Here is an 8,886-nt window from a genome sequence, read left to right as displayed (position 1 = left end):
ACCCCCAGTGTGTGATGTTCCTTTCCTGTGTCCAAGTGTTCTCATTGTTCCACTGCACCTATGAGTGAGAACATGCAGTGTTTGGCTTTTGTCCTTGTGATAGTTTGCTGAGAATGATGGTTTCCAGCTTCATCCATGTCCACAAAGGACATGAACTCATCCTTTATTATGACCGTATTAGTACTGCATGGTGTGCCACATTTTCTTTAATCCAGTCTATCATTGATGGACATTTCAGTTGGCTCCAAGTCTTTGTTAGAATGGTGCCAATAAACATACGCGGTGCATGTGTCTTTATAGCAGCATGACGAGTAACCTTTGGGTATACACCTGCACGGATGTATTAACAATGGTATTTCTAGGTCGAGATCCTGAGGAATTGCCATACTGTCTTCCTCAAGAATGGTTGAATTAGTTTACACCCAGCAACAGTGTAAAATATTCCTATTTCTCCACATCCTCTCAGCACCTGTTGTTTCTTGACTTTTAATGATTGCCATTCTAACCGGTGTGAGATGGTATCCTCACTGTGGTTTTGGATTTTTTGCATTTCTCTGATGGCTAGGTGATGATGTTAATTTTTTCATGTGTCTATTGGCTGCATAAATGTCTTCTTTTGAGAAGTGTCTGTTCATATCCTTCGTCTGCTTTTTGATGGGGTTGTTTTTTTCTTGTAAGTTTGTTTGAGTTCTTTGGATTCTGTATATTATCCCTTTGTCAGATGAGTAGATTGCAAAGAAATATATTTTCTAAGAGTTTTGAGACCTAAGATTCTATACTACCTAGCAATATTCGTGATTCTAATTAACTGTGAGGAATCTTATTAAGAAATGTATTTTACATCACACCTGTTTAATGGATTTTAGTGTTTCAGATTGAGAAAGGTATGCTTTCTTTAAGAAACAATTTATAGTGTCAACTTTTTACCTACTCTGACATTTTACACTTTATAATTACTGGCAAAATTCTCAGTTGTGATCTTCTGAAATATTTGTAGATATGTACTCCAAACACTAAAAATTTGCCTTTAGGTAGTATGCAGGATTGGACACCTACCCTCTATATATGTCCAAATAAAAGGAAGAGTATTAAAATTCCTAACACTTTTTCAATTATCTTTCCAAGCATGAGCTTGAAGATTTAAAACCCTCAAATTATTTCCCAATATGTGCAGTTAATTATTCCCTTTGTAACCTGTTACATTTGATTAATGTTGATTGAATAGGTCAATTTTACTTATTTTAATGCATGCCTTCATAGAACATTATAAGTAAATGGCTTTCAAAGGTCAGCTTAACCCTGGTAGCACTGGGCATTTCCAAGGGACTTTCAGCAGCAATTTAGGATGAGCTTTCCTAATAACTGTTTTCAAAATCCATTAAAGTCCAAAGAGAGTTTTGCATAGATGCAAACTATGATCACATTACATAGTGAACACTCATCAGAAACAAAAGCCAAACCCTGTTGCTGGGTTTCTCCCTCTGGGCAATAAACTGTTTAATGAAACTATAAAGAAATATATCTCACATAAACCTTAAAATTTCTGACCAAACTACAGACTTACGGAACAGTAACCCTGTTTAAACTTAGTTTGAAAATATAATCCATTTTTATATAACCAACATTATTACTAATTACTGCTAAATCCTAATCTGATATTGAGATGTAATATCAAGAAATATGAATTATAACTAGGACTGAAGACACTGAGAAGCAACACCAGAATGCAAATTTCAGAAGTTCTAGATGCATCTATTTGATTCTTCTCTATTTTCTTCTTTAGTAATCTTGCTAGCAGTCTAACAATATTGTTGATCTTTTCAAAAAACCGGCTCCTGGATTCATAGATTTTTTGAAGGGTTTTTTGTGTCTCTATCTCCTTCGGTTCTGCTCTGATCTTAGTTATTTCTAGAAGAAAAGGATAAATTCCTGGACACATACACCCTCCTGAGACTAAACCAGGAAGAAGTTGAATCCCTGAATAGACCAATAGGAGGTTCTGAAATTGAGGCAATAATTAATAGCCTACCAACCAAAAAATTCCAGGACCAGATGGATTCACAGCTGATTTCTACCAGAGGTACAAGGAGGAGCTGGTACCATTCCTTCTGAAACTATTCCAATCAATAGAAAAAGACGGAATCCCCCCTAACTCATTTTATGAGGCCAGCATCATCCTGATACCAAAGCCTGGCAGAGACACGACAAAAAACGAGAACTTTAGACCAATATCCCTGATGAACATCGATGCAAAAATCCTCCATAAAATACTGGCAAACCAAATCCAGCAGTACATGAAAAAGCTTGTCCACCATGATCAAGTTGGCTTCATCTCTGGGATGCAAGGCTGGTTCAACATATGCAAGTCAATAAATGTAATCCAGCATATAAACATAACCAAAGACAAAAAACACATGATTATCTCAATAGATGCAGAAAAGGCCTCTGACAAAATTCAACAGCTCTTCATGCTAAAAACTCTCAATAAATTCGGTATTGATGGAATGTATCTCAAAATAATAAGAACTATTTATGGCAAACCCACAGCAAATATCATACTGAATGGGCAAAAACTGGAAGCATTCCCTTTGAAAACTGGTGCAATGCAGGGATGCTCTCTCTCACCACTCTTATTCAACAAGTTCTGGCCAGGGCAATCAGGCAAGTTAAAGAAATAAAGGGTATTCAATTAGGAAATGAGGAAGTAAAATTGTCCATGTTTGCAGATGACATAATTGTATATTTAGAAAACTGCATCATGTCAGCCCAGAATCTCCTTAACCTGATGAGCAACCTCAGCAAAGTCTCAGGATGCAAAATCAATGTGCAACAATCATAAGCATTCTTATACACCAATAACAGACAAACAGAGAGCCAAATCATGAGTGAACTCCCATTCACAATTTCTACAAAGAGAATAAAATACCTAGGAATCCAACTTACAAGGGATGTGAAGGACCTCTTCAAGGAGAAATATAAACCACTGCTCAAAGAAATAAAAGAGGACACAAACAAATGGAAGAACATTCCATGCTCATGGAAAGGAAGAATTAATATTGTGAAAATGGCCATACTGCCCAAGGTACTTTATAGATTCAATGCAATTCCCATCAAGCTACCAATGACTTTCTTCACAGAATTGGAAAAAACTACTTTAAAGTTCATATGGAACCATAAAAGAGCCTAAATTACCAAGACAATCCCAAGCCAAAAGAACAAAGCTGGAGGCATCACTCTGACTTCAAACTATACTACAAGGCTACAGTAACCAAAACAGCATGGCACTGGTACCAAAACAGAGATATAGACCAATGGAACAGAACAGAGCCCTCAGAAATAACACCACACACCTACAACCATCTGATCTTTGACAAACCTGACAAAAACAAGAAATGTGGAAAGGATTTGCTGTTTAATAAATGATGCTGGGAAAACTGGCTAGTCATATGTACAAAGCTGAAACTGAATCTCTTCCTTACACCTTTTACAATAATCAATTCGAGATGGATTAGAGACTTAAATGTTAGACCTAAAACCAAAAAAAACCCCTAGAAGAAAACCTAGGCAATACCGTTTAGGACATAGGCATGGGCAAGGACTTCATGTCTAAAATACAAAAAGCGCAGAAAAAAACAAAATTGACAAATGGGATCTAATTAAACTAAAGAGCTTCTGCACAGCAAAAGAAACTACCATCAGAGTGAACAGGCAACCTACAGAATGGGAGAAAATTTTCACAATCTACTCACCTGACACCAAAGGCTACACATCCACAGAACCTACAAAGAATCCTAAACAAATGTACAAGAAAAAACAACTCATCAAAAAGTGGGCAAGAATGTAACACACACACTGCACATTATTACTTATACAGCCACAGGACACATGAAAAAATGTCATCATCACCGGCCATCATCAGAGAAATGCAAATCAAAACCACAATGAGATAACATTCACACAATCAGTTGAATGGCATCACATTAAAAGTCAGGAAACAACAGTGCTGGAGAGGATGTGGAGAAATAGAATATTTTACACTGTTGTTGGGAGGTAAACTACTCAATCATTGTGGAAGACAGTGTGGGCAATACCTCAAGGCGATTCGGAACTAGAAATACCATTTGACCCAGCTATCCCATTGCCGGGTATATGGTACCAGCACATTATAAATCATCATGCTATAAAGACACATGCATGTATATGTTTATTGTGGCACCATTCACAACAACAACAAAGACTTGGAACTAACTGAAAAGTCCATCAATGAGATGTTGACTGATTAAGAAATGTGGCACATATACACCATGGAATCATCATGCAGTCATAATAAAGCGAGTTCACATGTCCCTTGTAGATGGATGAAGCTGGAAACTATCATTCTCAGCAAACTATCACAAGGACAAAAAGCCAAACACCGCATGTTCTCACTCATAGGTGAGAACTGAACAACGAGAACACTTGGACACAGGAAGCGGAACATCACACACTGGGGCCTGTTTTATGGTAGGGGGAGGGGGAAGGGATAGCATTAGGAAATATACCTAATGTAAATGATGAGTTAATGGGTGCAGCACACCAACATGGCACATGTATACATATGTAACAACCTGCACGTTGTGCACCTGTACCCTAGAAAGTATAATAATAAAAAAAAGAACATATGATATTTCAGATAAAGTCCCTAAGCATAATCATATTACAGTCTGATTAAACAGAGATATGCTTTGAGACACATTCAGCTGCAACATAAGAGAGAAAAATTGAAATTCAGCATCAAAGTATACGTTTTGTTAAATATAGGTGAAAACTAATATGTGGACGTGTGTGAGCATTCATGTGTCTCCCATAAACTCCCTTACAGATTATATCCAAAGCAACTGTCAGATCAAACTCTACTAAACATGCAGATGCTTAAAACAGGCAAAAACCAGTATAGCCATCACTTTTGTAAGTTTAGCCACATTCAGGCTCATCTAAGTCACTCTGCATAGAAGACTGACCTGAGGCAAATGTGACAGTTTTTTAATGGCAGGACTGAGCTCACGATTAGTCAGACTGAGACAACTAAGAAATTCTCCAAATGAGTGGCTCAGCACAGGGCTGTTGATCAATCAAGCTAAGCAGTCAATGTTGAAGGTGCTATAGGACTCACGTTTTGTTCATTCAAAGGGAGTTTCCAGGAATTCTTTTGAGCTAATCACTATATCTTGTATGCAACATATTGCATCAATTGGGACCCAAATTCTAAAAATTTTAACCTATTTCGTAAGACCTTTCCTTCTCCAAATAAAACCATCATCTAATCTTTACTATTTTAGTTAGAAAGCCTTCTGGTATTGATCTAAGAATATAAGAAAGGTGGTCTGAAACCTGTTCTAGGCCAGGACTGACAACTTTATTCTGAAAAGAAATCGGCATTTCTGATGGAATGCTTAAGTAATTTACTGAAGAAGTTTATTGGGAACAAGATTTGTTCTGAGAATAATGAAAAAAAGTTTATACTCAACCCTAGCTGGCTGTTAGTGAACTCTAGTGACTCATCAGGCTTTTGTTTTCCTCTTTATACTATTTATTACATTTCCTATAAAAATCTCCTAATCAGAATTAGTCTTTCAGGTAGTCTAGTAGAGACCTTTCACTTTCCAAGTAATATTGTAATAAAAAATTAATGCATGTGTATTAGTCTGTTTCCATGCAGTTATGATGAAATACCAGAGATTGAAAATTTAAATGAAAGAAGTTTAATTGACTTACAGTACAGCATGTCTGAGAAGGCCTCAGGAAACTTACCATCATGGCAGAAGGTGAAGGGGAGTAAGGCACCTTTTTCACAAGATGGCAAGAGAGAGAAGTGCAGAGTGAAGAGGAAAAAAATCCCTTACAAAACCATCAGATCTAATGAAATCTCACTCATTATGAGAACAACATGGGGAACTGCCACCATGATCTACTCACCTCCCAGGAAGTCCCTCCCCCAACACATGGGGATTACAATTCAGGTAACAATTAAAGATGAGATTTGGTGGGGACACAGAGCCAGACCACATCATTCTGCCCCTGGTTCCTTTCAACTCTCATGTTTCTCACATTTCAAACACAATTGTACGTTCCCAACAGTTCCCCAAACTTAATTAATTTCAGCATTAACCAAAAGGTTAAGTCCACAGTATTATCTGAGACAAGGCAAGACCCTTCCACCTATCAGCCTTTTAAAAGCAAGTTAATTACTTCCAAGATATAATGGGGGTGCAGGAATTGGATAATGTACCAATCTCAAATGGGATAAATTGGCCAAAACAAAGAGGCTACAGGCCCCATGCAAATTCATAATCCAATAGGGCAGTCATTTAAACCTTAAAATTCCAAAATGATCTCCTTTGACTCCATGTCTCAGATCCAGGTCACGCTGATGTAAGAGGTGGGTTCCCATGGCCTTGGGCAGCTCTGTCTCCGTGGCTTTGCATGATATAGCCCCCCTTCTGGCTGCTTTCATGGGCTGGCATTGAATGCCTGCAGCTTTTCCAGGTTCATAGTGCAAACTCTCAGTGGACGTACCATTTTGTGGTCTGGAAGATGGTGGCCCTCTTCTCACAACTGCACTAGACAGTGCACCAGTGGGGACTCTGTGCCAGGTGTCCTTCCCTTACACGTTATTCTAGCAGAGGTTCTCGTTGAGGGCTCCACCCCTGAAGCAGACATCTGCCTAGATATCTAGGCATTTCCATATATACTCTGATATCTAGGCCCAGGTTTCCAAACCTAAATCCTTGTCTTCTGTACACCCACAGGACTGACACTACGAAGCTGCCAAGGCTTACACCCTCTGAAGCTAGGGCCTGAACTGTACCTTAGCCCCTTTTAGCCATAACTGAAGTGGGACATATGACATGAAGTCCAAGGCTGCACACAGCAGGGGGTCCTGGACCTTACCCATGAAACATTTTTTTTCCCTCCTAGGCCTCCAGGCCTGTGATCTGAGGGACTGCCACAAAGGTCTTTGACATCCCTTGGAGATATTCTCCCCATTGTCTTGGTGATTAATATTTGACTCCTTGTTATTTATGCAAATTTCTGAAGCTGGCTTGATCTTCTCCCCAGAAAATGGTTTTTTCTTTTCTACTGCATTGTCAGACTGCCGATTTTTCAAACTTTTATGCTCTGTCACCTCTTCAGTATTTTGCTGCTTAGAAATTTCTTCTGCCAGATACCCTAAATCATCTCTCTCAAGTTCAACATTCCACAGATCTCTAGGGTAGAAGCAAAACATTGCCAGTCTCTTTGCTAATTGCTAAAGCATAGCAAGAAACAGCTTTATTCCAGTTCCCAACAAGTTTATCAACTGCATCTGAGACCACTCCAGCCTGGACTTCATTTGACTCCATGACTCTTACATCCATATCACTATTGGCATTTTGGTCAAAGCCATTCAAAAATTCTCTAGGAATTTCCAATCTTTTCCACATCTTCCTGTCTTCTTCTGAGTCCTTGAAACTGTTCCGCCCTCTGCCCATTACCCAGTTACAAAGTCGTTACACATTCTAGGTATCTTATATCAATGCCCCACTAGCTTGGTGCCAAATTAATGCATTAGTATGTTCTCACATTGCTATTAAAAAATACCTGAGACTGGGTAATTTATAAAGGAAAGAGGTTTAATTGACTCACAGTTCAACATAGATGGGAAGGCCTCAGGAAACTTACTATCATGGCAGAAGGTGAAAGGTAAGCAAGGCACCTTCTTCACAATGCAGCAGAAGTGAGAAGTGCAGAAAGAAGTGGGGAAAGCCCCTTATCAAACTGTCAGATCTCATGTGAGCTATGATGAGAACAGCATGGAGAACTGCCACCATGATCTAATCACCTCCCACGAGGTTCCTCCCCCATACATGGTGATGACAATTCAGATTACAATTCAAAATGAGATTTGTGTGGGGACACAGAACCAGACCATATCATTTCACCTGCATCCCCCGTCAAATCCCATCTTTCTCACATTTCAAAACACAATTATGCCTTCCCTACAGTTTCCCAAAGTCTTAACTCATTTGAGGATTAATCCAAAAGTCCAAGTCCATATTTTCACCTGAAACAAGGTAAGTCCCTTCCCCCTATAAGCCTGTAAAATCAAGTGCAAGTTAGTTACTTCTGAGATATAATGGGGCTGCAAGCATTAGATCAATGCACCCATTCCAAATGGGAGAAATTGGCCAAAACAAAGGTTCTACAAGCCCCATGCAAGTTCTTAATCCAATAGGGCAGTCATTAAACCTTAAAGTTCAAAAATGATCTCCTTTGACTCCATTTCTCACACTCAGGTCGCACTAATGCAAGAGGTGGGTTCCCACAACCTTGGGCAGCGTGCTCATGAATAAATTGAGATGTTTTCTTTGCCAGAGATAATGATGGCTGAACTACTTATAGTAGCTGCCCTTACAGTGTGATCGTTTTATTAAATTACTACCTTTGGAGTACAAATTACTGATTAGAACAACTAATTGTCCAGAGCATATTGTTTAATCTAGCTAAAAAAAAAAAAGAGTATTTCAATGTCTATGTCAGAACATTTAAATTATATAGACTTTTGCTTATAGAAAGATGAAGCATACATAGTTTTTTCCATACTTCTAGGTAACTACAACTAGAAATCCTGGACATTATATATAAAACCAATATATAAGAATTCTGAGGTGGAGAGGAAAGATAAAGACTGACTAGGGATCTCAGAACCCCAGGAATAATGGTGGTGCGTTTGCTGGGTTTTCTCTTTGCCTCACATGACCCAGATTGGGTGCCAGATAAGCCAATAACCTGAAAACATTTTTGGGCACATGTGTGCACACATACACATACACACGCACACACACAAATACACAACCCCTGTTCTCT

Source organism: Papio anubis, chromosome 10 (genome assembly GCF_008728515.1).
Source record: "Papio anubis isolate 15944 chromosome 10, Panubis1.0, whole genome shotgun sequence".
Taxonomy (NCBI): Eukaryota; Metazoa; Chordata; class Mammalia; order Primates; family Cercopithecidae; genus Papio; species Papio anubis.
Note: the sequence above shows the minus strand (reverse complement) of the source record.